Genomic DNA, 27,761 nt, shown 5'->3' with positions numbered 1-27,761 from the left:
AAATTCTGACACATACAAGGCTATTTGCTCACTATCCGATTTGACTGTTAACCTTTCAGCTGCACAGACTCTTACAGCTGGTCCAATATTTGAGTGCCCATTCATCATTTAAGATTGGAGAAAGGATTCCTGTCTCAAAGAAATCTTATGGGAAAGGTCAGTGAAGAGAAAACATCAGCTATGATTCATAGCTTCTTGCTAAATCACTTCTTACTTAGCAAGCAAGAGTGGAATGGAGTATGAAGAGGAGAGGAGAGTGACATAGAGTATTGTGGGGTTACTACTGGTCTTGCCAAAAAAACTGGCCCCTTTACTGAATCAGCAAAATGTTACAGCAGAGGCAAGGAGGAAACATGAAAAACTCAGGAAGGTCACTTCACCCTTTAATGGCTTTCCTCTCTAAATAAAGTGTGTACTAATTAAAAGTTGTTGCTTTTTCCAACAAGACTGGAGGGGGGCAAGGGTAGGGGGCTGTCAAGGAGTTGTAGCTCCTTCGTAAGATGGTGGTTGTGACCAGCAGTGGTGCAGTTCACATTGGCAGGTGTGCTTGTTTTCCTGAGACAACACATGGAGAGACAATCCTGAAGAGCAAAATGAGGAGTCCTCCCTTCCAGTATGTCAGAGTTGAGTCATGGGAAACTGGAGGGGAGCGTGGACCTGGAAATCAAGAGTCAGAAGTTGTGCCAGAGGATCAGACCTGAGAGGGTCAGACCAAGATTCAAACCAAGGAACAACATGAAACTACCGTGGAATGGTTGGGCACAGAGGAATGGTGGGAGGAACCAGCTGGGGAACCCGCAAGGGAAGAAGGCTCAGAGCCTGGGGAGTGGTGGGCCAACAATGAGTGGTTGGAGGAAGAAGAGGAAGAAAACTGGGAGGAGGAGGTGTAATAAGTTTGAGAGGTAACAGGGCTTAGTGAGTGGGGAGAGCATGTTGCAGAAAGAAGTCCAGAATCAGAGGCAGAAGCTGAAGCAGGATAGGAGGGGGGGCCAAGTAAAAGAGATTAATCTGGCTGGCAAAGAGGCATGGGTGTCTCCCCCTCCTGCTGAGACAACCTGCACTGCCCCCAGTCTCCCAGAACCAGGAGAGGCTTGAAGCAGGTGCAGTTTCAGATTGATTGGGGGGAAACCATGCAGCTGTGAGGAGGTGGGGACCTTTAGTCTCAGCAACTGCTTCATAGGGGCAAGACCTACCAGAGATGAGGCTCATTAGGCCTGTGTAGAATCTGTTTTTGCTAATAAAGAATTAACTCCAACTTGCTCAGTGTGATTTACTGCTGACTTGCTCCTCCCCAAAACATGTTTTGGACACCCAGAGGGTGTTACTTGGGGAGTGCTTTTCAGCTCCGTGGAACCTCCAATGTGGGGTTCCGTAGGGCTCAATTCTATCCCCCATATCATTTAACATCTACATGAAACTGCTGGGTGGGGTTATCCGGAGGTTCAGAGTGCGTTGTCAGCAGTATGCTGATGACACACAGCTCTACTACTTGACATCTGCAGGCGAGGCAGTGGACATGCTGGACCAGTGTCTTGCCTCGGTAATGGACTGGATGAGGGCCAACAAAGTGAAGCTCAATCCAGATAAGACTGAGGCACTGCTAGTGGGTGGTACCTCTGACCAGATGGCTCGGAGGTCGCCTGCACTTGATGGGGTTATGCTGCCCCTGAAGGAGCAGGTTTGTAACAGGGGTACTCCTGGATCCTTTGCTTGAGGCTCAGATGGTCTCAGTGGCCCGGAATGCCTTCCATCAGCTTTGGTTGGTGGCCCAGCTACAACCTTATCTGGACAGGGATATCCTAACTACTGTTGTCTATGCTCTGGTAACCTCAAGGTTAGAGTACTGAAATGTGTTATACGTAGGGCTGCCTCTGAAGACGATTTGGAAACTTCAGCTGGTGCAGAATTCAGCAGCCAGGCTGCTCACCGGAGCAGGAAGGTTTGAGCATATTACACCTATCCTGGTCCAACTATACTGACTACGAATTAGTTTCCAGGCCCAATTCAAAGTGCTGGTTTTGACCTATAAGGCCTTAAACAGCTCAGGACCACAATACCTCAAGTACCACCTCTTCCCATATGAACCTACCCAGACCCTGAGATCATCTTCTGAAGCCCTCCTTCATGTGCCTCCTCCTCGAGACGTCAGGAGGGTGGCAACACGAGAACATGCCTTCTTTGCGGTGGCTTCCCGTCTATGGAATGCTCCAGGGAGGTTTGCCTGGTGCCTTCACTATAGGGTAGTATAGAAACTAAATAAATTGATGATGATGATGATGATGATGATGATGATGATGATGGATGAGGAAGACAGGACCCAACGGCTAGCATCAATGACTGGGCCAGTCACAGGAACGTAAGAGTCCAAAGGCCTGTCTAGGCCAGCATCCTGGCTCCCATATCAGTCTGTGGGAAGCCTGCAAGCTGGACATGAGGGGAAGAGTCCTCACCCACTGTTGTTACTTTATCTTCTTTTCAAAGATGCTGGAGATGTCAATGGGTTCCTTTGAAATTGTGCTGTCAGTGCCAACCAGCTAATTGGTGCTGACAGTGGACCTGATTGGTGCTGGTAATGAAGCCAGCTTGACAAGGAACAATCGAGAACAGCTTTTGAAAAGTATGCAATGCCCTCTTATCAACAAGTGGGATAGAAAATGTTAAGTCAGTCCAAGGCCACAAATCAATATGCTTTTCGCTTTTACCAGACTACAGTCTCAGCATAAATCCAACGGAGACCAAATTGCTTTCCATACTCGCAAGCTGTCTTTGAGTGTTCACAAATACAGACAAACGGGGGGGGGGGGGTTGCTAAAAAGACTCCTGCACTGGCAGACATTATTGCTGCTAGTTCAAATGAAAGAATATAGACGAAGGGGAATCAGGGGAATTAACTCTTCCAACTCTATGATTCTATGATTCTATGATTCTAACTCAATTTTATAGCATTACAATCCTGATAAAGCTTTGATGTCACTGCTGACCATTCAAGTTATTCTCTTTAAAAGGCCAAATCCCGAGAGTCTGCGTTTACATTAAAACATTGTATTGCTTGTTACCAAGAAGGGGAAAACTATACGCAGGTAGATCTATTTTAAAAAGAGTTCATATATCATGATCTTCATAGGTGTCACTGCTAGAGTAGCATCATATACCGAAGACGCAGGGGCGCCTGCTATCCTATTTTTATACATAATGAATACGTCAGTGTTAGGAACTGAAGCCACAAAGGACTTGAGCCAAGATTTATCAGGCAAGGGTAGATTTTCACATTCATCCAACACGAACAGTCTTAGTTTTCATTTCTTTGAAAGCGTGACTCCTCAGTAAGAGGAGAAAAGGGCTGTTCCTCAACAATTTCGCCCTTTCTGGTAACAGATTTGTGAATACCATGCCACCATGAATCAGCTACTGCTTTTTAGTGAGGTGGTGCTGTTTCACATGTATTGAAATATTGCTGCATCTGTGCCTGCCTGCAAGGTGGATAGTGACATGACACGATCACATATAAAAAACCAACTTTTCTGCATAATGAATAAAAAGAAAGAAAATTCACCATTAATCTCAGTAGGCCGGATAAAGGAATTGTGGCAGCAAAGTTCCTGAGTTGTTGTTGATGAACCATATCCTTTGTGGTGTTCAGTTGTCTGACCTGACCAAGCAAAGATCAGCTGCTTGGCAGTTTTTCAGAATATGCCTTCTTCTAAGGTGCCTTCACATGTTAGTCTTGTGAAATGACTACATGGAATTAAAGGGGCTGAAGAGTCACACTGCTGGACACATACCCTGACACTGCACGCCTTCCCTGGCCCTGCCAACATTCATGCATGAACACTGATGTCTATAGAAAGGAAGCCTTGCAATTTTTTCCTGCTGTAGACCATCCACCTTCAGTGTATGACCATCATGGCTGGGAAAGTTTCTGACAGTGGGGACGGTGCCAGCAGATGTTTATTTATCTAGCTATTTTTTAATTTATGCTTCCCTCCCTCGCAGCCTGTTTTGCCCCTTCTGTCATCTTTTTTGACTTAAGTAGATGGACTGTTTTGCTGCCCAGGGTTAATTTTCTGATGATTATGGCAGACTCTCAAAGGACAGTAATGTTTTGCTTTCCAAGTGGCAGATATACTGATTCAGGGTACCTCTGACTTGATACCTGCAATCTACAGCTTTGGGATGAGGTAGGTTTAGAACACAACACAATTTTATTCTGTTTTATACTTGGATGTGACTTTTAACAACATTGTTAAATGGTTTATGGTTGTGTTGTTCTGTACAGTATTTTTAGCTACCCTCTGCTCTAGTTAGGAGGACAGGTGGGAAATAAGTAAAAATAATAATGATAAACTATGGTTTAGTGTTATATGCAAAACTGGCAACAGTATCTTGAGAATTTCCTATCAATCCATTGTCTTCTATATAAAGGTAAAGGGACCCATGACCGTTAGGTCCAGTTGCAGATGACTCTGGGGTTGCGGCGCTCATCTCGCTTTATTGGCCAAGGGAGCCAGTGTACAGCTTCTGGGTCATGTGGCCAGCATGACTAAGCGACTTCTGGAGAATCAGAGCAGCGCACGGAAACACCATTTACCTTCCTGCCAGAGCGGTACCTATTTATCTACTTGCACTTTGATGTGCTTTCGAACTGCTAGGTCAGCAGGAGCAGGGACCGAGCAACGGGAGCTCACCCCGTCGCAGGGATTCGAACCTCTGATCTTCTGATGGGCAAGCCCTCAGCTCTGTGGTTTAGACCACGGCGCCACCCGCACCCCTGTCTTCTATATAGTCATAGTCAATTTATTTATACACCACATTTTCTAGAAATACTTTAGGGCTCAAAGCAGTTCACAGGAAATAAGCAGCGTACAATAATAGTACATATATACTTCCACAATAGTAGATTTAAATATTTGTTTTTGCAAGTACTGAAATCATTCTCTTTTTGGTTTGAAATGACAGTGACAAACATAGAAAGTATCATTTTGGAAACGATTCAAATAAATCTAGTTCTAATAAATCTAGCCTAAACTAGCATTTACTGTATATTATTAATTTATATAAAAACCATTTATACACCACTCACAATTCAATAATATTCGAGTGGCTTACAACAACTAAAGTACAGATTTAAAGCAACACATTAAATAAAAATTAATGACTAATTAATAAAAAGCAGCACCCATAATTAACTGAAGTCCAAAATGCACAGCACTTATGGGTACCAAAAACCCATATATAAAACAGTTTTTAAGAAGCACCAAAAGCATAATACTCTCAGCATTTTTCAAAATAATATTGAGGGAGGGTGATGGTTACTAGCAACTCATTATTGCTTTAATAGTAAAACATGAATTTATTATTGACATGTTAATTCTTCTTAAATAGTGTATCTGTGTGCTATAAATCTATCATTTAAACACTTGTTTTAAAAAAGAGAGAGAAATAACAAAATGTTTAGGGAAAATTCAAAGTGCTGCCAAAGCCTGGGAAGGAAGACAAGCTTTGGCAAAGGTTTCTCAGTCCACTTGATGCCATATATCTAACCCTGTCCCTAGGGAACGAGAGTTCCCACACACGCACCCCTCCTGTAGCATTTCATTTTAGAAATGCCTTTGAAGCACTTTCTCTATTCAGCAGGGATGGCTTATTACACATTTTCCTTAGGGCTGCAATTAATATTTCTCCCTGTAGAAATCCCCTACTGGGGATTCCTGCAGCATATGATCAAAAGCTTCAGAATATTCTTGTAAGCATTTTCCAGCTGTACGCCTGATCTCTAACAGGCTAAAAAGGTTTTTTGACCTTAGTCTCAAAAGTCTGCTCTTCAACTTGGCCACAAAGTTCCATAGCAAAGTCCCTGCAATTTCCTCCTTTAAAAGTATCCTGTGGCAGTTGCTCTCTTGATTTACACAGAATGGTAAGGGGTGGACTAATAACTACCCAGATACTCCCAAATGTGATATCTGATAACATAACTTAAATCAACTGCCATAGACTATTAAAGAGAGGTCATTAGATATAGTAGAGCACATTCTCTCCTTCTTTGTATACAGAAAAATGGTGTCTGGTTTCTTCAGCTAAAAGTAAACCAGGTAGCAGAACTATGAAATACCTTTGATGGAAGCCTCTGCAAATCAGAGAAGCAATCACTGGACTTTATGGACTAATAGCTTGACACAGTATGAGCCAGCTTTTGAATTCACAGTGAAGAATACCAGAATGTGCTGGTGTGGTCCGTGCTGATGTGGTGCGTGGCGTGGGGAAGATCAAGAGTGGAACCCAACATTGCACAAGCAGATTTCTACTCACATATTGGTACTTCACCTTCCTCTCCCCTGTTTAGCTCAACCTCACAGCCACAAAATCTGCTCAAGGGGTTCCCCCAACCATCCAGATAAGAGCATGACATCATGCAGGGGGCTTCAAGTGGAAGAAGAAAGTGGTCCCATTGTGCAAATGGAAAGCTCTTACTTGTAAATAGGGAAAGGATCTTCACTGAGGCAGTGTAATGATACAGACTCAGCAGCAGCAAAAGAGCCATTCAGGTCCAGAGCTCTTTCAAGGTGAAAGGTTGGCTGGGATGGGCTTGGTCCAGGAAAAGAGGTCAAGAAGCACAAGTCTGGGGTCAGCTACAAGAAGTTCAAGACAGCATGAGAGCTGATAAGTTGTTCTAACATGTTTTCCACAACTTTCTTGCTGCTTGAGTGGTTAGTCTGCAAGCAGATGCGGCGTTTATGTGGATGTGTCTGGTTCCTTCTCCTGAAGTGGCAACTGTTTCCAGAAGAGAGCACTAAACCTGCCCTCCTCCCCACAATCCAGCTTGGCTACCCCAGGCTCAGGCTCCATGCTCTCTTTCCATCAGGAGGGGAGGGAGCTGGAAGTCCCATCTCTACACTAGAGTCAAACAGAATCTGGAAAGGGAAGAGGGAAGAAAGGACTTCCATCTTTTCCAGCCTCCTCCTCTGATTCCTCTTCTTCCTCTGGATTCTGCCATCTTGGGGCCAAGCCCAACAGTACCAAAGGAGTCATGACAGGCCATTCTGTTTACACATGGATAACACTGGATATAAGCATGTAATATCTTTGGGGTCTAATACAAGGCACCTGGTTCATACAGATAATTGGAAAAATTATTACCGTGATCCTTTTGGGGATTTCATAAACTTCATAAATATTGAAGCAGAAACTATTCCTAACAATACCCCTTTCTTTGAAGTATATTATGATATTATAATTTGCTCTCCTTTAGCCAATAGGATCTGATCTTTCATTATTCTTCTGTGCATTAGTATAACTTTGTAACTTATTTATCACTTATAAACAACACTGATGGAACAAGTTATATCAGTCTTTAGAAGAAATATAAACATGGCAATCAAAATACTAACGGGGCAATTCAGTTGCTACCTCTAAATATACCTCCAGATAATCTGTTTCCTCCAAGGACACCTTAAGTTCCATGGCCACCACCATCTCAAGAAGCTTTCCCAAGAAGGAAATATTTGTGACTGGGTAGTATATGTCACACAACTCAGGGTTATTTGTTAAACACTAAACTTAAGGGAGCTGTTGGCAAAATATAAATTACCCCCCCCCCGCTCTGTGTATACACATGTGACATCATCAAATCTCACAGGTAGCTATGAGCGTAGCTGGGGGGGCAGAGGGGTAGGGGGGCAACTGCCCCCCAGATCAAGTAAAACAATAGAAATACTTAGCTAACAGACCAATCATGTCAGTTCTGTCTCCCCCCCCCCCAGCAAAGTCCTGCCCACCTAAAAAAAATGCTGGCTATACCCAAGCAGGTAGCTACCAGATTTCTGGGGTCCTGCCCCATCCCACTGAGTGACAGCATCTGGGAGCCACTGTTTTAATTTTCCACAGTGCCCTTGATGAGAAATGTGGCAAATTAAAATGGCAGCTCCAACCTCCGTGGTACTGATCACACAGTGCTGCAGTTATCTCTCACTTAAGGCCCTCTCAAATCTGCAGTTGGTATTGTTTCTAAGTGTCTACTGTGTACAGAGGTAACAGCAAATGCTTTGCATGGAAAAGGTCCCAGGTTCAGTCCTCAGCATCTCCAGGTAAGTCTAGGAGGGACTCCTGTCTGAAATCCTAGAGATTTGATGCCCATCAGTGTACTGTAGACAATGCTTAGGTAGGTGGACCAATGGTCTAACTCAGTATAACACAGATTTCTGTGTTCCTTGATTTTAGGGGAAGGGCAGTTGCTTAGTGATAGGCTACCTATGCAGATAATCCCAGGTCCAGTCTCCCAACAGCTCCAGGTAGGACTGGGTGAAACCCCTGCCTGAAGGCCAGGGATTCACTGCCAGTCAGTGCAAACAATAATGAGGTAGGAAGTACGGCTTAGTATGATATGGCTCAGTATTATGGCAGTGTCCTGTGTTCTTAATATTCAGATCCTGTTATTGGTTACACACACAGGCTTGTACAAATATGTGCATTGTCTGCATCAACATTTCCTGTAACTATTTTTGACAGTTTCGTATTAAACACTTAGTAGCTTCATACGGCATTAATCCTGTTTACACAGAAGTGTCAAAGCTGTGCTTGAAAATTATCCTTGAATTTGACTGCATTCAATTGTGATCCTGCTCAACATGCAAGAGTCTAAGGATGGAGCTGCAGACTGCATAGCTCCAACATGAAAAACATGGGAAGCTGCCTACTAACCTGGTATTGTCAACACTGACTGGCAGCAGCTCTCCAGGGGTTCAGACGGGGAAGGGGCATTCCCAACCTTACCTGAAAATTGAACTGCTTGCGAAGCAGATGCTCTACCACTGAGCTTCTTCCAAGCATGAGTAAGTATGGTATTTAGGATACACTGGCTAAGGGATGCAAACTGTGAGCACCTTCCAGCCCTTTGAACAGAACGAGGTGGGCAACTGCCAGGAGCAGCTGCCAGGCTCTTGTCATTGTTGGCTGACAAAGGGAGACACGCAGCTCAGTTGGTTAGAGTGTGGTGCTGCTAACACCAAGGTTGCAGGTTTGATCCCAGCTGCATATTCTTGCATTGCAGGGGGTTGGACTAGATGATCCTCAGGGTCCCTTCCAACTCTTCAATTCTACAATTCTGTAAGTCTTTTATCCAAGTTACAAAGTGTGGATCTTCCCACCATTCAGCGGGGTCACATTCTGCACGGATTCCAGCCTGATAACTGGGACTGCAAGGATAAAGCTGTGAGAAGAAAGTTGAGCTCAAACTTTATTTCGTGGAAGATCGAGATTAAATTCCAGAGAATACTGTTCACAAGCTATAACCTGCCCAATTTATTTTACTGACTTCCCCATGCTGGATTCAGAGACCACTTTTGAAGGTGGTCTGGACATAAGGAGAAGCAGCAATAGCACAGTGGGTAGGGCATCTGGTTTGCATGCAGAAAGTCCTAATGTCCACCTCCAGGTAGCACTGGGAATGTCCACGGTCTGAATATAAGGTCTTACAGGGTGGTATGAAAGTGCAGCAGCTGAACAAGAGCTTCCAAAATTACGCAGTGCACACAGACCTCTCTACGTGGCATGTTGTAACATCGCCAAGAACTATATTACCTGGGCACAAAAACATGTTTGTGAACAATGAAGAAATGTCCATCACATATCACCAGCACAGAAATACCTGAACTCTAGGAACGGGAAAGTAAAATCTTGGATACCTTTTTGGGAGTTACACTAGTTTTCTTGTTTTGTGAAAGGTGTGAATACTTTATGAAGATTGTGATATTTCTGCTGCAACACTGTTTTCATGTATAGCTGCTTATCTGTGATTTAATCTATTTGGAGGAGCTGTGGAAGAACAGAGCTAGCTGAGAAGACTCTTATGGCTGCAAGGAAGGCTAATTTAATGCAGTAGTCCAGGTGGAAACCATTAGGAATCTAGCCAGCCAGGAAGGAAGGAAGGAAGACTGGTGAATGAGAGAGAGAGAGAGAGAGAGAGAACACAGAGGAACTATTAAAGACTTCTATGAGCGGTACCTGCAGCCAAAGCTGTGAAATGTTCTTCAGGATATGGTTTGGATGAGTGCTTTCCCTACTGGAAACCTATTATCTGTTTAGGGTAATTGAAATCTGGGCTTTTTCTAAGCATTATACTCCATGTTCATCTCCTCTCCTGGTCTGAACACTTATTTTGTTTAAAAGGCAATGCAGTGGAAAAAGAAGCAACAGAAGCAGACTGCACCTCTTTACCATCTTAGAAATCAATGGCACTTAAGAATATTGGTTTCCCCCCATCCTTACATAGTGCTGGCAACTAAATAAATATAATAATAATAATTTATTTACACCCCGCCCATCTGGCTGGGTTTCCCCAGCCACTCTGGACGGTTCCTAACAGAATATTAAAAACACGATAAAACATCAAATATTAAAAACTTTCCCAAACAGGGCTGCCTTCAGATGTATTCTAAAAGTCAGATAGTTGTTTATTTCTTTGACATCTGATGGGAGGGTGTTCCACAGGGCAGGCGCCACTACCGAGAAGGCCCTCTGCCTCATTCCCTGTAACTTGGCTTCTCACAGTGAGGGAACCGCCAGAAGGCCCTTGGCGCTGAACAATGGGGGTGGAGCTGAACAATGGGGGTGGAGACGCTTCTTCAGGTATACTGAGCCGAAGCCATTTAGGGCTTTAAAGGTCAGCACCAACACTTGGAATTGTGCTTGCAAACGTACTGGGAGTCAATGTGGGTCTTTCAAGGTGTTATGTGGTCTCGGAGGCCACTCCCAGTCACCAATCTAGCTGCCACATTCTGGATTAATTGTAATTTCTGGGTCACCTTCAAAGGTAGCCCAAAAATAACAACAGTACCCAAAATCTAGATTACTAAAATAAAGTATCAGCCCTGCTTTACTCAGAGTGGAACTTCTGAAATTAATGGGCCTAAGCTTTGGACTCATTCACACTTCCTCTTGTCCTGCTAGCTTTCCCCCAAGCCACTCTTTCATACTCAGTCGAAGCAAACAGCTATTTAGGTTCTCTCCAGATTGACGTTTGCTCTGATTTAGCACCGAAGAACGGGTTTTCCCTTCGAAAGGAGCGGGACAAAGGGGAAATTGCTCAGACCTGTGCTTTCTAGGCATGGGACAAGCAGAAGTATGGATGACTCCTTAGTCATGCGTATAAATTTAAATGGCTCTACTCTGAGTAAAGCATAGTTGAATATCACCCTATGTTCCCAGTCTAATTTGACTCCCCATTCACTGGGTATTAAACTAACCCCAGATCTTTTATGTGACTAGCTGCACCTTGATACCTCAAAGGACTAAGGCAGAGATGTGTGGGAGGTAGGCTGGTAACTTTAGATGATTTGTTTACAAGACTGATATAATCCCAATATAACATTTAATACTCTCTAGCAACCTTGCTTTGGAATACATTATGACTCGTTAAAAGCAAATCTAAAAAGCCACTGTAGGATATTATCATTCAATTGTTTAATTTATCTAACTAAAAGATAACAAGAGACAGACTATTAACTCAATAAGATAGTCATAAGCATTTGCAGATGAAAATTCACTTGATCATGACTGTTTGCTTGATCAGAAATCTAAACAAATTATAGTATAGTGTTTCTTCAAAATTTCTTTTTAAAGCAATAGTTTTAATATGCCTCACTTACAGCAAACAAATGCCAACAAATTGTCATGTCTCAGTAGGAGGGAAATAACACCATTATATATTATATATATATATTAAATAAACCTGGATATGATAAAAATTGGATAAATACAGACGTTGATGAATCAGAAGAATAAAGAATTTTCAGTACTGCACCGTGAAACAAAACAAAAATTGAACACCCAGAATTAAACACGTTTGGCCATCGAAACCACAAGACTTCAGCAACCTAAAATCAGTTTTAGATTGTAAAGACTGAAAATAAGGGACTGAAAACAAGATAATAGTACTGAAGTGTAATGCCTCCATGCACATAGAAACGAATGCTGGTCATTCCATCTCAGAAATGATGCCATGACCCTAGAAAGACTCAGAAAATGGCAACCAAAAATCTCAAGGGCTTAGAGCACCTTTTCTGCAAGGAAATGCTAAAGCACTTAGGATTTATTATTATTACTATTTTAGGATAAAGACATGGGACGCGGGTGGCGCTGTGGGTAAAACCTCAGCACCTAGGACTTGCCGATTGTCAGGTCGGCGGTTCGAATCCCCGCGGCGGGGTGCGCTCCCGTTGTTCGGTCCTAGCGCCTGCCAACTTAGCAGTTCGAAAGCACCCCTGGGTGCAAGTAGATAAATAGGGACCGCTTACTAGCGGGAAGGTAAACGGCGTTTCCGTGTGCTGCGCTGGCTCGCCAGACGCAGCTTGTCACGCTGGCCACGTGACCCGGAAGTGTCTTCGGACAGCGCTGGCCCCTGGCCTCTTAAGCGAGATGGGTGCGCAACCCCAGAGTTGGACACGACTGGCCCGTACGGGCAGGGGTACCTTTACCTTTACCTTTAGGATAAAGACTGCTTGTGGAGGGAAATGTTGCAGAGATTTATGAAATTGTGGATGGCGTGGGAAGCTAAGAGAAAAGTATGTTTCTTCTTCTCTAATAATTCTAGAGCTAAGGATCACCAATGAAATGGATTGTTGGGAGGTTCAGAATGAAGAAAAGACGAAAGGATGCTGCATAGAGCGGAGTGCCCAGTTTATTACGCATTGTTCTCCTTATGTTCACATTTTGAAATTAAAGGAATGTTGAATTTCTAATCCATGCTTGGAGAGGAGCTTGCTAGGAGTCTGTGCCTGTGTTCAATGTCAAGCGCACTGAGACTGCTCCCTCCTTTCCTGGTAACTTTAAAAGCTGAGCACCGTGCCAGAGGCACAAGCCTTAGATGTGAGCTGACTAGGAAGAGCTAAAGAGCTTGTCTCCTCCTCAGGGCCGTCTTACCCATAGGCTCTAAGGGTGCAGGGCACCCAGGTGCGCCAGGCCAAGAGTCCGGGGCCCAAGAGTTGAGTCCGGGGAAGATCCCACCCACCGGTCGGAGCGCCGTGGCGGGCTCTTCTGCTGTGCTGCGAGTTCAGGGGCCACCGAGCCCTGCCTTCCTGCGCACCTGGGACTAGGCAACTTGGGGCTCTTCAAAGGAACCTATTGCCACACCCCTCCAAAAACAGCAGCATCTTTTTTCAGATATTACTGGAAAATAAGTTATTTCCATTACTGGAATTGTTTCATAATATGGATTATGTGGGGACAGAAGCAGAACAGCTGAAATTTGTCATCGCCAGTCTTTTGTTGTTGTTGTTGTTTTATTAAAAGGGCAATGCTTCTCCTTCTGTGGTCAGTACAGCTGATGAACCTTCACTATCTGAAGCTGTAAATAATCAGTGTCTCTCAAATGTGAAGTTACTAGAACATTTGTTTGGTACATTGAGGGAGGCACAAAGCTCATTGTTAAAACTGGTGGAGGAGCAAATGTTTTAAGAGAAGTAGTGCTCAAACATCACAGCCCAAATTGCAATCGGCTATCTAAGAATTGTGCTGTAATGGAAATATTTCTCCTCCATCTAATGTTAAGAAAAAATCTACAGTTTTGGAATTCACAGAGCAGAGGCAAATACACCATCTGTATAGAATGCCTTAGGACAACTTGCTTTTCCCTTGCCAAGAGGACACTTGCTAGGTTGGCAAAAATAAATCATAAGCTTTGCAGCATTTTAAAACTTTGCTGGGAATCTGTGCCAGAGCTGGTAGACAAGATGTCAGAAGTATAGCTAGACTACCTGGTCTGGATCATGCACAGATTTCAAAGACTAAAAGAAGCATTTATTTACTGCAACAGTGTATGTAAAAGGATCTTCAGGACAACTAACATTGGAGCATTACTAAGTACTAAGACGAAATAAAAAAAATGGCCACAAAACCTAAGCAAAGGGAGAAACTTTCGACAGTATCTGTCAGCACAAAGAGTTTCACTTGCCCAACAAGACCCCACACTTTTTAGTGCTGCCAGCAGGAGAACCATAGTTAACTTTCTCCAGTAGTGCTCCTACCTCTACCATTCATGGTAGGAAATCATTCTGATGGGAGGGTGCCTGTAGGCAGCTGGCGGGAAGAGTGTCACTGCCTGGAAATTGGACATAATCCTGGGGGCTCCTGAAATTGCCTCCGAGGCAATCCCCCAGTTCCTAATGGAAGCTACCTAGAGGGAACAGTGGAGCACGAGACTGAATAATTTAGCCCATCAGTGGAGATATGCCTAAAAAGAGTGTAAGAACATCATGCTCAGTGCCACTAGGTACTCCTCCAATTAGGACACCATGTGCGGTCAGCAATGGAGCCTTTTGTGGGGTCATATGGTCCCTGATTTCATTGTGGATATAGCACTGCAGAAAGCTCAGCAGCAAGATTTTCATATTCTTTTTAACCTATAGACACAAACCAGACTAGCAGAAGTGTGGAAGTCAAGCTCCACTCTTTGTGGCAATGCTGCAATTGGGATGGGTGCAATGAAGGGAGTCACAGTCAGAGGGCCAATGGTCAACCTACATTCCAAAAAATCTTAGAGCTAACTTAGCTAGAAGAACACTTGAACCACTTCCTTGTGCTGTCGGTGTGTTTTCTTCATCTGAAGCATTAAGTTAACTGCACTTGGTTCCCATTAAAATCAATGGTTCTTCTCATATTGATTTTAATGGAAACTAAGTGCAGTTAATTTAAGTCTGGATCCAACCCTTGGTTACTTAAGGCTAACTTTAGCTTACTATTAATACAATTCATTCATTGGGAGCCAGGTTGGTATTATGTTAAACGTTTGAATTCAAGTTTTCGTGCATTTTAATAAAAATTGAATGCTACATGTCATTTCCTACAATTCTGTATTTATTCTGACTTCCTAATTCTTTGACTAATCTCTTAACACCTTTCTGCCTTGTTAGATCATCTACAGTCACCTGGACAACACTTACGAAGAGGCACCGTGCATGTGCAATATTTGGTCTTAACAGAATGCAGCTATATTGGAAACATTTAGTGTAGACACAAGCTATGCGCACAGCATAGTAAGCTATATTTGATTGCCTTTGGCAGCGTTTATTCTAATACTTAAAGGACAGAATGTAAAACATTCTGTTTCATTGAGAATCTAATGTGAAAGCTTCAAGCACTGAAAATGTGTGCTGCCATCAGTCCATCAATAGGGATATTTTTAGAACACGCAGAATCAATCATTATAATTCTAGTGGGGGAAAGAAATGTAGTAAACATGCAGTATGAAATGAAAGCCCTCTCAAGTAAGGACAACAGCAGTGGCTTCCAAGTTTGACTTTTGTAGTTCCACAAGCTAATGCTTCCTCCCGACATTTTAGAGGATTGAACATCTTTAAATAAATTGGAATCCCTTGCTGGAAACAGTAGCTTTCTAATTCTGTATAGTGCAGGAAAAGAACTTTCTAAAAATGAAGATGGCGAGTCTCTAGCTTCAGAGCCTATGCCAAATGTAGTGAGGTGCTGAGTGAAGCCAACATTTTCTCATGTACCCTTCCTAAAAAGACGAACTTCACAAATAGTAGTGTGGGTTGCCAAAATCCGGTCTGCTACAGTACCAGATCATGACTTGGACCCTGCTAAGTTTAACTCATATAAATATTATTAATTATATGCCTCTGTCTATGCCCAGCACCACACCATTACAGTTTAGAGTTAAAAACTGTATTGTGGTATAAAGGGGATGAATGAGGTAGCCAAGCTTGCAAATGACACCAAATTATTCAGGACTGTGAAAATGAGGGGGACTGCAAAACGACTTGTCCAAACAGTGTGAATGGGCAATAAAATGGCAGACTGGGAGCATTTACTATGTTTTTATATGTACTGTAAGCCACCCAGAGTGGCTAAGGAAACCCAACCAGATGGGCGGGGTATAAATAATAAAATTATTATTATTATTATTATTATTATTATTATTATTATTATTATTATTACTACTACTAATTTCGTATATACTTTCAGGGAGGCCCCTTTGGTCAGCCATATTTGCCCCCACATGGGGCAAAGTCAAAGCAGATGAAAAATCCAATTAGGCTTTTCATTCAGTCTCTCTCTCTCTCGCGCACGTGCTTTCTTTCTTTCTCTCTCTCTCTCTCTCTCTCTCTCTCTCTCTCACACACACACACACACACACACACACACACACACACACTGCTGGCCTCAGATAGGGGAGCAAGGGCATTTACATGCTTAGTTCTCACTTCAGACACATAGGCAAAAGAGTGAAGCCACTACCCTTATGAAACGAATGTGGCTAGCCACAGAAGTCCATCCCCAAACCCCCAACAGCTTGTGAGGCTGCTGGGCTTCACTCTGAGTCCCAGTGGCTCTCTTGAGGTTGGACCTTGGAGTCTGAATCCAGAGTCATACAACCCAGGGCCCCTAAAAACACTACCAGTGGTAGATGACAAGGGGCAGCCACAAGAAACTGACATAGGGCCAGTACCTGGAATGGGTAGTTATGTAGCAGGGCTGATAGCAGTTGCTGAATATCCTTTTTAAAGACAACATTAAATTGTCCAGATGCAGAGCAAAGTACCTGGCAAGGTTCTATCCAGCTGCACCTACCACGCCCCACTGGTGTGACCTCAAATGAATGTGACTAACCAGAAAAGACTAAACTGGAAGAGCTCTTGGCGCCAGGGTGGACAGTTCAATGAAAAGTGTCATAGTGGGGAAGGCAAATTCCCTCTTAGATATTATTCAGAAAGGGATTGAAAATCAGATGACAGTTTCACAGTACCCAATGGTGCAGTCTCATTGGGAATACTATGTACAGTTCTAGCTAAGAGCGGATGTCACAAAGCTTGAAATGGGCAACTGAATGGAAGATACTGATGGCTTTTAGCCACAGTACCCTAAAATGTAGGCTTCAATGGAGTGTCCCTATTCAGAGGCAATGTTCAGGGGGGCAAACAATAAAGAGCATTGTTGCCGCTTGTGAGCGTTCAGAAGCAGGTGGCTAGCCACTGTTGGAAACAGGATACATGCCAGATGGGACCTTGTTCTGATCCAGCAGGGCTGTTCTTACATTCTAAGGGCTTAAAATCTGACTGTAGAGCCTATATCTACCCCTTCTGGACTACAGATGTTGGTAGGTATAAATACTTGATGCAAAACAACTTTGCTCAAGCAGTTTGGAAATGCTAACTAGGGTAAATACTCACCTCTGCAGAAAAGGAGCCAGTCAAATTTCCCCATCATTACAGCGCTTTATTATTTAATTGTTTATGCACACTTCTAGAATACATGTCGACTAGCGAACACAAAGGTTGCAATTCAACATCACCCTAACACAAACATTCTATGACCACAGGCATTTCTGCTCCCCCCACCCTTCCCCACCCTATGCAGTTCTAGAGAGCCTCCTGGCCACTCCCCCTTTAAAACTGATTTGGGGACACAAGGGGAGGAGTGGGATAATCCCACTGTGATAGCAAAGTCCCTGCACTGGCTCTTGCTAGGGCAGCTACTCAGTTGAATCTGGTCCAATATGTTTCATTGGTTTCAGGGGTGGCTTGTTTCAAACAAAACATTGGACCACAGATGTGTGTGTGTGTGTGTTTTGTTAAGCCGCAGTTGGCTTCTGAACTCTGTGCGGCTCTCCCAGAGGAGGGAGGGGTTGTGCAAGCCCAAGACTTGCACATTGCTAATTTTTGTCACGCTGAATTATTGTTTAACAGAATATCCAAATGTGGTTAGTGAGCTTGATGGCTGAGCAGGAATTTGTTTCTGTGTCTGTGGCCTAAATACAAGACTCGAGCCACTGCACCATACCAGCTTTTTTTGAAATGCCATTACGTAAGTGCAGAATGCTTAACAAGCATGGCTTATTCCCACACTGAAGAACATGATAGACACCTGTGCATTAATTGTTTCCTTGCAAAAGCAAAGCAAGGGACTGCATGTGTAAAGCAAGGGATTTGCTGTGCCTACTGTTGAGAATACAGTATTCTGTTTTTGCATGTTTTGTAGTAAAATTCACAATCGAACTGGTAAGAATTGTTCAGAACTAGAGCTAGGCATGGATGGACAAGGGTGTAGGTGGCTGAGGGTACGTGTATGTGTATGTGTTTGAATAGGCATGTGTGAGAGAGGGCGGATACGGGGGGGGGGTTAACTGGCATACAGCCTCAGTAGGTTCTCTATGTGGTCCTCAGGCAAAAAACACATTCTCCTCCAGTGTTTAAAGGTTTAACTCATGAATGTGGAATTTATTTTCTAAATAAGGCTACAAAATGTTTACCCCACTGCATCCACAGAATAATTCCCTTCCTATATGCTATGGAGTACAACTTAACGTTGTACCAGGTTTTCTTAAGATTAAACAGCAAATGTGAAAAGCACAATATTCTTTCTTAAGTTCTGTGCACAAATCAATTATACATAGAACATATATAGAATTCCATCTGAATAATGAAAAAGTGACTTGATTTTACAATAAGCATTGCAAATAAAAATGTGGCATGTATATTATTATCTTAGGTTGCTCTGCTAAGGTCTTTCCAATTGATTACATTACAAAAAAAGAACCTCAGCAACAGATGCGGTAATAATTAGCGAATAGAAATTTCAGATACCCAAAATGCTTTTTAAAATATTCTCTTAGTAATCTTTACAACAGTCCTGTAGAGAAGGTTAAGTATTATCATTCCCAAATTGCAAAAAAGGGAGAGGCTGAGAGAACAGTGGCTTGCTAAGGCCACCTAGTGAATTCACAGCAGAAGTGAGACAACCAAAGACTCTTCCCCATCTCACTTTCTTAGCCACTATGCTACACCAAATGAAGACCTCACACATCATGCAGCCTTGCATTCATCACCAGCACACCATTATAGTATCAGGAATGCTGACACCCCACTTTTAAGCTATTGAAACCTAAAAGGTAGGTTTTCAATCTACAGTAAGCGAGCAATGTTATGCAAATATTTATGAACTCAAGATTCCAAATTAAACATTGCATGTGTTGGATTGGGTTGCAAGTGTGTTCTAAAAAAGAGCGAGAAAGAAATCTATTACAATCTCAAAATATGCTCTCTAGGACTATGTAAAGTTAAGCATAAATTTGCAAATGATCTAGAAGAATTACAGCATTACTTGCTTTTATTTAATAGTCATAGGATTGCAACCATACAAACCAATCCTTAACTATTTACTCAGAAAGAAGCCCCGGTGTGTTCAATAAGATTTACTCAGAAGTAGACTTGCACAGGACTGCAAGCTTGGTTTTCTGAAGTTTTCCCAAGTTTTTTATTTTAAATGAATTTAGTAACAAGTCTTTTTCTTTTCAGTGTCTTGGCATAGATACAGTGGCAATTAACATGTTTGCCTATTCTTAAAAGGAAATCTGAGAAGCATAGGTCCATTGCCTAAGAAGGCATTTCTTGCCAGTTGAAGATAAAAGAGGAGATTATGCAACTTTCACTGCAAGGTACCACTGTCAGTTGTCATCTTGTCTCTGAGCACTGTTAAAAGGCTAGGCATGGGCAAATGTATTTCAGATCTGGTAACATGTATCGCTATCCAATTAAACGAAATGCATAAATATCAGGTCCTAGAGTTTTACTGCAGTGTAATAAGCCAACAAGGTTGGCTTGTACTTACAAGGTCATGTCTTCTTAATAATGTCCCATCAGAATTTGAAATAATTATAGCTACCTAGACAAAAGAGCCATGTGCAATTATAAGGACAAATCTGGCAGAAATGAGGAAAATGCTTTATCAGCTTTTGGAAAAGGACCTGGCAAAAGAGGTGAGCATGACTAAAGAGGTTTTTTTTATTTTTGAGAGAAATAAATCCTTGCACAATTTAGATGAACAGTGTCAAAGCACATACGGCAGTCTCCAGCAGTATTTAGCAGGTAACTGGGGGCGTTCAGAAATAAAATTTCTGAATGGTTTGCTAAATACATATTGAATTGTAAGATGAATGTTCTTCTAAAACCGTTTTCCTGCAAGTGTTCCAAAAAGCACAGTCTCTTTCATCTTCTTTCATGCTTTCCTATGCTACAGTTCTAGTGGAGGGGGAAATAAAGCTACCCTCAAATACTGCATCAATATGAACACATGGAGCCTTTTTATATGTGCATCAACTACAGAAGATGCCAACCTCCTTTTCCTCTTCATTTTTGAAGGTGGGATGGGGAGGACTGAGCATTTCTCCTGTGGAAATGTAAGTATATTTAACTGTGATGTGCTGGTCAAAATCAATTCTCCACAGGAATACATGCACAAAGAAAATATAATGACGCTGCATTACTATGAATAACCTCCCATGAACCCCCAGGTTCTTGTGCTATTTGCAAACCCTGCTCATTTTTACCAGCACTTCAGGGCAAATATGCAACACTCTCTTTGCAGGTAGCCATTCAGACCGAACTGAAAGGCAGGTGAACCAAGTGAAAGTCAAATATGATAAAATACCTGCTGGAAACCCAAGTCGACTAGTTATTTACAGGCAAAGTAGGAGAGCTAATAATCATGCTTATGGGTGACCTTTCCCAAATGAAACACTGGCCCCGGAAACCACCAGCAACAGAAAAATGTGGATATTTCAAAGCAGAGCTATAAACTCTCTGTTTGTTACAGACAGGATGAGCCTCGGTCTCTCTCTTCCTGCACTTATTCATTATTATACACATCCCTTCTGGAAGGAAAGGCACTTTGTCTGTATACAAGTATCCCCGGTATCTTTCAGCACCCTAATCACTATAATGCTGACTTTAGCCTTTAATATCATAAGTAAGGGCATGTAATCAAAAGGTCAAATGAATATAAGCTTCAGCTGTCCTACAGTCTTTTAATTTATACATGTGCTTGCTATGCATGAAGGAATGCAGTGTTATTGCAAACACTGCTTCCAACCCCCACCCCCGGGATTTTTAAAAATTGTTTTTAAAGACAAGCTTCATTTTCTATCTTTTAGAAGGTGAAAGCATTAGCTGCTAGCTACTCAATGGTTCCAGGACCACCTAAAAGAACCATCTCATTAAGTCAAAGGTGACAATGTGCAGTGTAACACAACTGGCTAACTTTGCATAGGACATAAATCAAAGTCTACAAAAGAGATGGACTGACTGCTGCCTGGTACAAATCAGACAGATGATGTGCCTCATCTTAAACTAGAGATCAGATGACTAGGATCTCTCTTTACATAATGGGGAAAAGCCTCCTGCGTTCCAGTGATGTTTGTTAAATCAATAACTGTCCCTGAAACAGGCAAAGATTTACCATGCACCATTTATGAGCACTTTTGACTTGAGAACTGTCAGGTTATTTTGAATATTCTGAACTAATTATAGTATCAAGGCAAATAGTTTTATTCAAGAAATGTGATGTCCCACTTATTTAAAAGATAAGAAAATCTCCCGGCTTTATGCACAGCAGTACATTCTAACTCGCAAAGATGGAATAATTGTGTAGGTCAACATTACCCTGAGTTTGAAACTATACAGCAAATGCATAATAAAGTCATTCCAGTCTTACACCCTGTTAAAATACATACAAGTCTTTATACAATGCTGTGTTTTCACTGTTTAAAGTTATAGTTGAAAAGCTCTATCTGGCAAATCTTCTACACTGTAAATCAAACAAGCCCCAATCTGTTTTTCACCAACAGCAACAGAAAGAATATCACACACACATTTCCCTCAGACTTTGTTTAAAAACTGGCTTATACAAAATCATTACTGTTTAGACTTTCAAAAAGAAACTGCAAGTACTGTCACATCGTTTGCCTCTCACTGCAGTAGTCGCTTTATGCAGTGTAGTTCCCCCCCCCCCCATTATAATATTTTATGTAGAAGTTGCATTACCTTTCTAGAGACACAAGGACATGAACTAAAATCTAATGCATCACTCAGTCCTCCAAATCTGCACACCATTTCCCCCCAACAGCTTCTGCCTCCGCGGGTCGGGATGCAAATTGCCAAATAAACAATCTCAAAATAGAAAGGGGAATGCCTCCTTGAAAGGAAGAAAAAAATTAGCTAGTATGATTGGGAAGCTGCTACTTACTTGGTTAAGCTATCATCACAAATCCAAAATTATTTCAATTATACAGCGGAGTAATCACTGCTCGGCATCTGTAAGGGATTGACAAACTGAGCTACATTACAGGAGTCCCTCTGCAGACTGTACCATCCAGACCGAGCAGGTGGGGGGAAGGAGCGGATATTTCCGAGCGAGCATCTTGCTGAAGGAGAGAGCAAAGCCCAGGGAATGTTTATGGCTTGCCGTCGCAGACAGCCGGAGGAGGAGGGCAAACAGCAACGGTGGCACGGAAAGGAAGGCTTTTTCTTGCAAAGAAAATGGACTGAACCACCATGTTGTTGTTTGTGGTTTTAATGCTTCCCTTGGGATAATGACAAAAACGGAAGATGGCAAACTACCAGGAATATGCCACTTATGGGAGAAACCTTCAAGGACAAGGACTGTCAAGTTCTATCACTATCATTGGAGAAAGCGGGGGGGGGGGGAGGGAGTGCGTGTTGGTGGAGCGGAGAGGAAGGGGAGAAGTCTGTTCACTACTGCATCTCTACAGAAGGGATATCCAGACTGCAGAGACTCTTGATTTCAGTCTAAGGTTAACCAGGATTTGGTGTGGGTTGTCCCCCCCCCCCATTAATCATTTGCAGACCTGATCAAAATTTCGCATTTCAGTTGTAAACTCATTTTACTAATGGGGAAATAGGTAAAAGCATTTACAAAAGCAGCATTCTGTAAATAGAGCACCATGATTTTGCACACGCGTGTGCACAAACACACACGCACAGGCAACATGTTTCCAATCTCTGAGGCAAATGTAGCATGATTTTGTCTACAAGACATGAGTACATTAGAGTACATCATTGCTCCCCTTTCTTTTTAAAGGATTTGAAATAACAATATGTGGGTAACCAGAACATTTTAATCAGTACATTAACCTATGAAGCAAAATAGAACACTGTCCTAGATTTAAATGTTCAGTACTAATATTTATTTGAATCCCTGTAAAGCACAGACTTTTGTGAAATGGGGAGGGAAGGAAGATGCAACACACTTTTCAAAAATGCAAATTCCCCCCCCCCCAATATTTTTTTAAAAATAGGCACTTTTTTGCTTACTGGTAAGTTATTTGTTTTATGTGCTTCTTTTTTGTTGCAGTGCATTTCCACAGAGGCATTTCAATTTACAGCTAGAATTATTAAAAATGAAGAATCTGTGGGGAATGAGAGCAGTGTTTTTGAGTAGGGGAAGTGGTAATTTCTTCTGTGTTCAAATAGTGCAACAGTGTACTGGATGTAAATACTTCATTTTACATTAATTGATGGTATAAGCAAATTCTAAAATTCTACAAATTTCTGGCAGTGGCATATTTACAAATTTAAATTTCAGATAATTTTAGGCCCCATAACATTCTTAGGGTCAGAGTCTAGGCATGAAGCTATGCATCCAAGTTTTGAAACAGGCAGATATGCAAGAAACCCTGTGCCTTTAAGCATGTAAAATATTACTATGTTTCAAGTTGGAAGCTTTTCTAGATTATTTTAGTGACAGCAGTGCTTCGTGACTGGGCTGCATCTTGGATGGAGCATGCAATTGCAACCAAGCACACCTCCCTGAGCACTAATAGGAGTAGCTGTACGGATGCTCTGTCATCCTTGCTTACTTGCTGCTCAGAATATCAATTCAGCCAGTTAAACCAAAGTCTGCACTGCAGTGCACCAAAATGGAAGCTTAAAAAAAAAAAACCCTAACATCTCTGATGAAGGAATATCACACCTTCGCCAATCAGTTAGAAAATAGGGGAAAGTCTGTAAATAAAGGTTTTGTTGTTGTTGTTTTTAAAAAAGAACAAAAGCTGCATTTATAAATAGAACACTCAGGGAACACATGCTTATCATGACATCATATGCAGTGACATTGTATTACATTTTAACCATACTGTGCAGGCTATCGCCTGCTAAGAAACACCCAATTCTAACTGTGCGAGTGATAGTGCTCAGCCTGTAGATCAATGTCTAAGACTGAAATAAAATAGAGAGGATAAAGTTTGCAGAGTGAAAGGACGTCCTGAGTGGGCTCAGGAATTGCAACTGTCAGTTGCTACCTCAGCTGCTGTGCTAGGTTGCAAATGTTGTTGCACCAAAAGTCTCCTGTCAGGGTCCAATGTTTATGCTGCATCAGAGTTGCAAAATCTGTTGCATAAAAACTTTGTTGCCGGTAATTTTTCCACCTAACAATATTCTAAGGGGCATTAAAATGATACCATCCATTAAATGATGGGCATTAAATAATACCATCCATTGCTCTCTCCTAAAATGAAAAAAAGAATATGAAAAAGGCCTTTTTGGGAGAGACATTTGAGATGCTCAATTTGTTTTTATTTGTTTTAACTATTTGATACTGCTATGCAGTGACAGCAACCAACTCAGCAAAGCACAGCTAGAGAGCACACACAATACAGGAAATCCACTGAGTCTTGAAATGATACACCGAACAGCATAAAAATATGATAATTCTTGTAGCACTTAAATTAATTACTGAAGAGACATTTTGGTATAGCTGTTTCTACACCAGTATTCCCAGTCCTCATTTAGAGTAGGGGCTCCAATGCAACGTGCCACACAATGTGATGATCAAGCTATTAACCTTGTTGCTAGCCTCATCAGTTGGGTGGGAGGGGAATCTCCCAGTGCTATGTGCTACTGGCAAGTGTCTCTATTTGTTGTAATGCTGTGAGTCATCACACTGTCACCTGGGTAACAGGGGCCAGCTAACATTACCAAATGCAATCCCATCAAGGCATGTCTTCTGAAGTAAGAATCTGACATAATTTGTTGTGAGGTTCAACCATAGACTGTTTATTCCAGATGCATAGCTGCTGTTGTTTTTGCAGCAATGGAATGCTCAAGTTCACTCTGTGACTTCCGTTAAGGTTCATAACTTAAAAACTCTTCAGACACTTTTTTTGATCTGCCGCCAAAACCCAGAATGAACTGCACTGTCTGACAGGCTGCTACCCAAGGATGCAGCAATCATAAAAATTAAGAAGATTCTGTTTGCTGCAGGATAGAATGTTTAATTCCACCAGGCAAAGTCTACGAAAGTCTCCTTGAGAAACTGGCTAAACAAAAATGCATATAAGGGCAAGACACTAAGATACCTGTCAAGCTAAGTATTGACCTCCTTAGAGCTACAAGAAAAAAATGTAGGTTTACACTAGAATTAACATCTCATTTTGTTTCATCTTTCATTGGGCTGATGGGCACAAATCAATAGGATTTTTGTTGGATGAACAGGGAATCTGCCCCCAGTGTATAGTGACTTGGGAAGTTGAATACCTGGTGAAAAGTTGCTTTTTCTATGGCCACTTTACATGGATAATGTCAGGTCAAGCTACTTTCCCAAGCGGCCTGAAAAAGCATCCAATTTCCCTTTTCCTTATCCCACTATCTCCTTCATCTCCATGCTTTCTAAAGCATATTGGGGATGGAATGGGATTACAGACACCTTCTCTCACTTCTCAGCTCCATAAATGGAAAAAGCAGGAGGTTAAATATCCCAGTCTCCATCTGATTTTTTCTCATCTCACAGGACATCTCAAGCAGCTTCCTTCTATGGTGTCTGAAGGACCACAAGAGACTCATGTGCTCATGTTCTGCCAGCAGACTTCCCTTAGCAATTGGCTGCTGTGAGGCTGCTGGTCTGATCCAGCAGGGCTCTTATAATGTTCTTCTGGGAGCAGAGAAAATATGAGAAAGATGTGTGTGGGGCCCTCCTTTCCTTCTCCATGCATTTCTGTTTCTGTCTTTCCTTTTCTCCAACCATCTCAAGTCAGTTTAGGAATCATAAAGGAAAGAATAAAAGGTTGGCAATTGTACTACTCCTTTCCTCCTCATTGTTTCTCCTCTCCACTGTCTCACCCATCCATACTTCCTAAGTGTTTAGCACTGTTGGTCTTTCCACCTCCACCTCCTCTTTGTCTCACTCTAAGGAAGGGAATTTCCTTACAGTGAGGCATAGAGATGGAACAAGCATTCTGGAGAGACTCAAAAGCTGGCAGGTGGTGGCAGCAGTTAAGTTGGGCGGGCCAGCCAGTGAGAAAAGCAAGGAAAGGCCAGGGCTTGACTCTTTTGCTTAAGGACCTGGTCTATATAGCCATAATGACTAGTAGCCACTGACTGACTTATCCTCCATGAATTTGTCTCATCCCCTTGTAAATCCACCTAAGGCAGAGGTCATCACCACATCTTATGGCAACAAATTCCATAAATTAATTATGTGGTCTGAGAGGAAGTACTTTCCTGATTCTTCTGTTGATTAGCTTAACTGAATGACCCCAAGTTCCAGTATTATGTGGGGATGGGGGGGACTTCTACCTGCTTTCTCCATGCGGTACAGTACATAATTTTCTAAACCTCTATCATGTCCTCCCTTTTTCTTAAAACAAATAAAAACCTCCAAGGTTGGCAATATACTCCAGAGAAGATTCTCCAGCCCCTGGTTTAGCTTAGTTGATATTTTCTGCACCTTTTCCAGCTCTGCAGTACAGTTTTTGAGATATGGGAGCCATAAAAGTACACAGCATTCCAAGTTTGGCTTTACCACAGTTTTGCATAATGCCATCGGGATACTAGCAATTTAATTTTCAACCCCTTTCCTGAAATTTGCACTCTTCACAGTTGTGCAATACACACTAAGCCCACTATGATTCCAAGTTTTCGTACCTTGTTAGAAGCCACTACTTCTAATCCCATCAGCGCATATTGGAAGTTAGGAACTAGAAAAGTACACACAGTGGAGCAAAAGATTAATAATCTAACTTCACAAATATACTGATAGGAACTGAAGAGCATCTCTGTACAAGCCCCTTTGGGGCCATTACTCATTGTAGCTGATATGTCAGATTGTGGTGGGATACTCTAAAAGATGCCCCTCCCTGCTTCAGTCCACATCCATGAGAGTTAGAAAAAGCACAACTGCTGTAGACTGAACTACAGGGAAGCACAACAGTGATGATGTACGTTGCCATATCAGCTGGGTCTCAAAACTTTTATGAGGAAGTGGTAAGCAATGGCTGCAGTGCTGTGACCCAACTGCCTATAAGTCTTGTAAGTCACATTGCTAATGCTGCATCTCATAGGTTTGGACTATCAGATAGAAAACCAATAAGAAAGGCACTAAGGTACAAAGCAAGGCCCATTAAATGGACTAGAAATCATAAGCAGTTTGTTTGTTTACTCACATTCATTAGTTATTAATGCCTCATTAAGTCAAACTATAGAGCTGACTAAAAATAAGCAGCAAGAACACTCCGCTAAAATGGTATGAACTCATAAAATGCTAACAGCAACTTCAGATCCCAATAACTTGTAAGATGATAAACAAACAAAAATTATTTTCAAGGCTGGATTCATTCGTGGAAGATAAGCACTCACATTTCCATCTACAGAAGCAGGTTGGCAAATGAAAAGGTAATGCAATCTTCTTGTTAAAGCAAAGTATTATTTTATCTTTTCTCTATTATCTGACACTTGTGGAAATTGGAGAAACATTTTTGGCCAGACCACTCTGCTGTTCCAATAGCAATCTGTACTTGCATTCCAGGTGCAAACATTCACGAATAGGAAACCATGGCATTTTCTTGAGCAGATTAAAGCACAAGAGTGAGGCAAAAAATTGGAATTTCACATAACCTTGAGAGGGCCAAAGCAAACTTGTGACTATGAGGATAGGAAATGAATGCCCACCTACAAAAGCTCTTGTAC

The 27,761-nt window shown here is 42.1% G+C and overlaps 1 protein-coding gene across 17 annotated transcripts in view; it reads right to left on the bottom strand.

Annotated features, from left to right (window-relative positions):
* The window catches only part of ATP2B2 (ATPase plasma membrane Ca2+ transporting 2), a 365,380-nt gene that overhangs the window by 171,566 nt on the left and 166,053 nt on the right, over nt 1-27,761 (bottom strand). The window contains exon 1 of one of the 17 annotated variants that reach the window (XR_014522408.1): nt 22,027-22,372. The exons of 13 other annotated variants lie outside the window; for them this stretch is intronic. The gene's annotated coding sequence lies outside the window, so the exon portion shown is untranslated. Of the gene's footprint in view, nt 1-14,015; nt 14,099-21,824; nt 21,929-22,026; nt 22,373-27,761 lie in introns of those variants that run through there. 3 more of the 17 variants (XR_014522409.1, XR_014522410.1, XR_014522411.1) reach the window with 3 other exon arrangements.

Source organism: Podarcis liolepis (genome assembly GCF_965112155.1).
Source record: "Podarcis liolepis genome assembly, chromosome: 2".
In the NCBI taxonomy this organism is placed as follows: Eukaryota; Metazoa; Chordata; class Lepidosauria; order Squamata; family Lacertidae; genus Podarcis; species Podarcis liolepis.
This window is presented reverse-complemented; position numbering and strand designations above follow the sequence as displayed.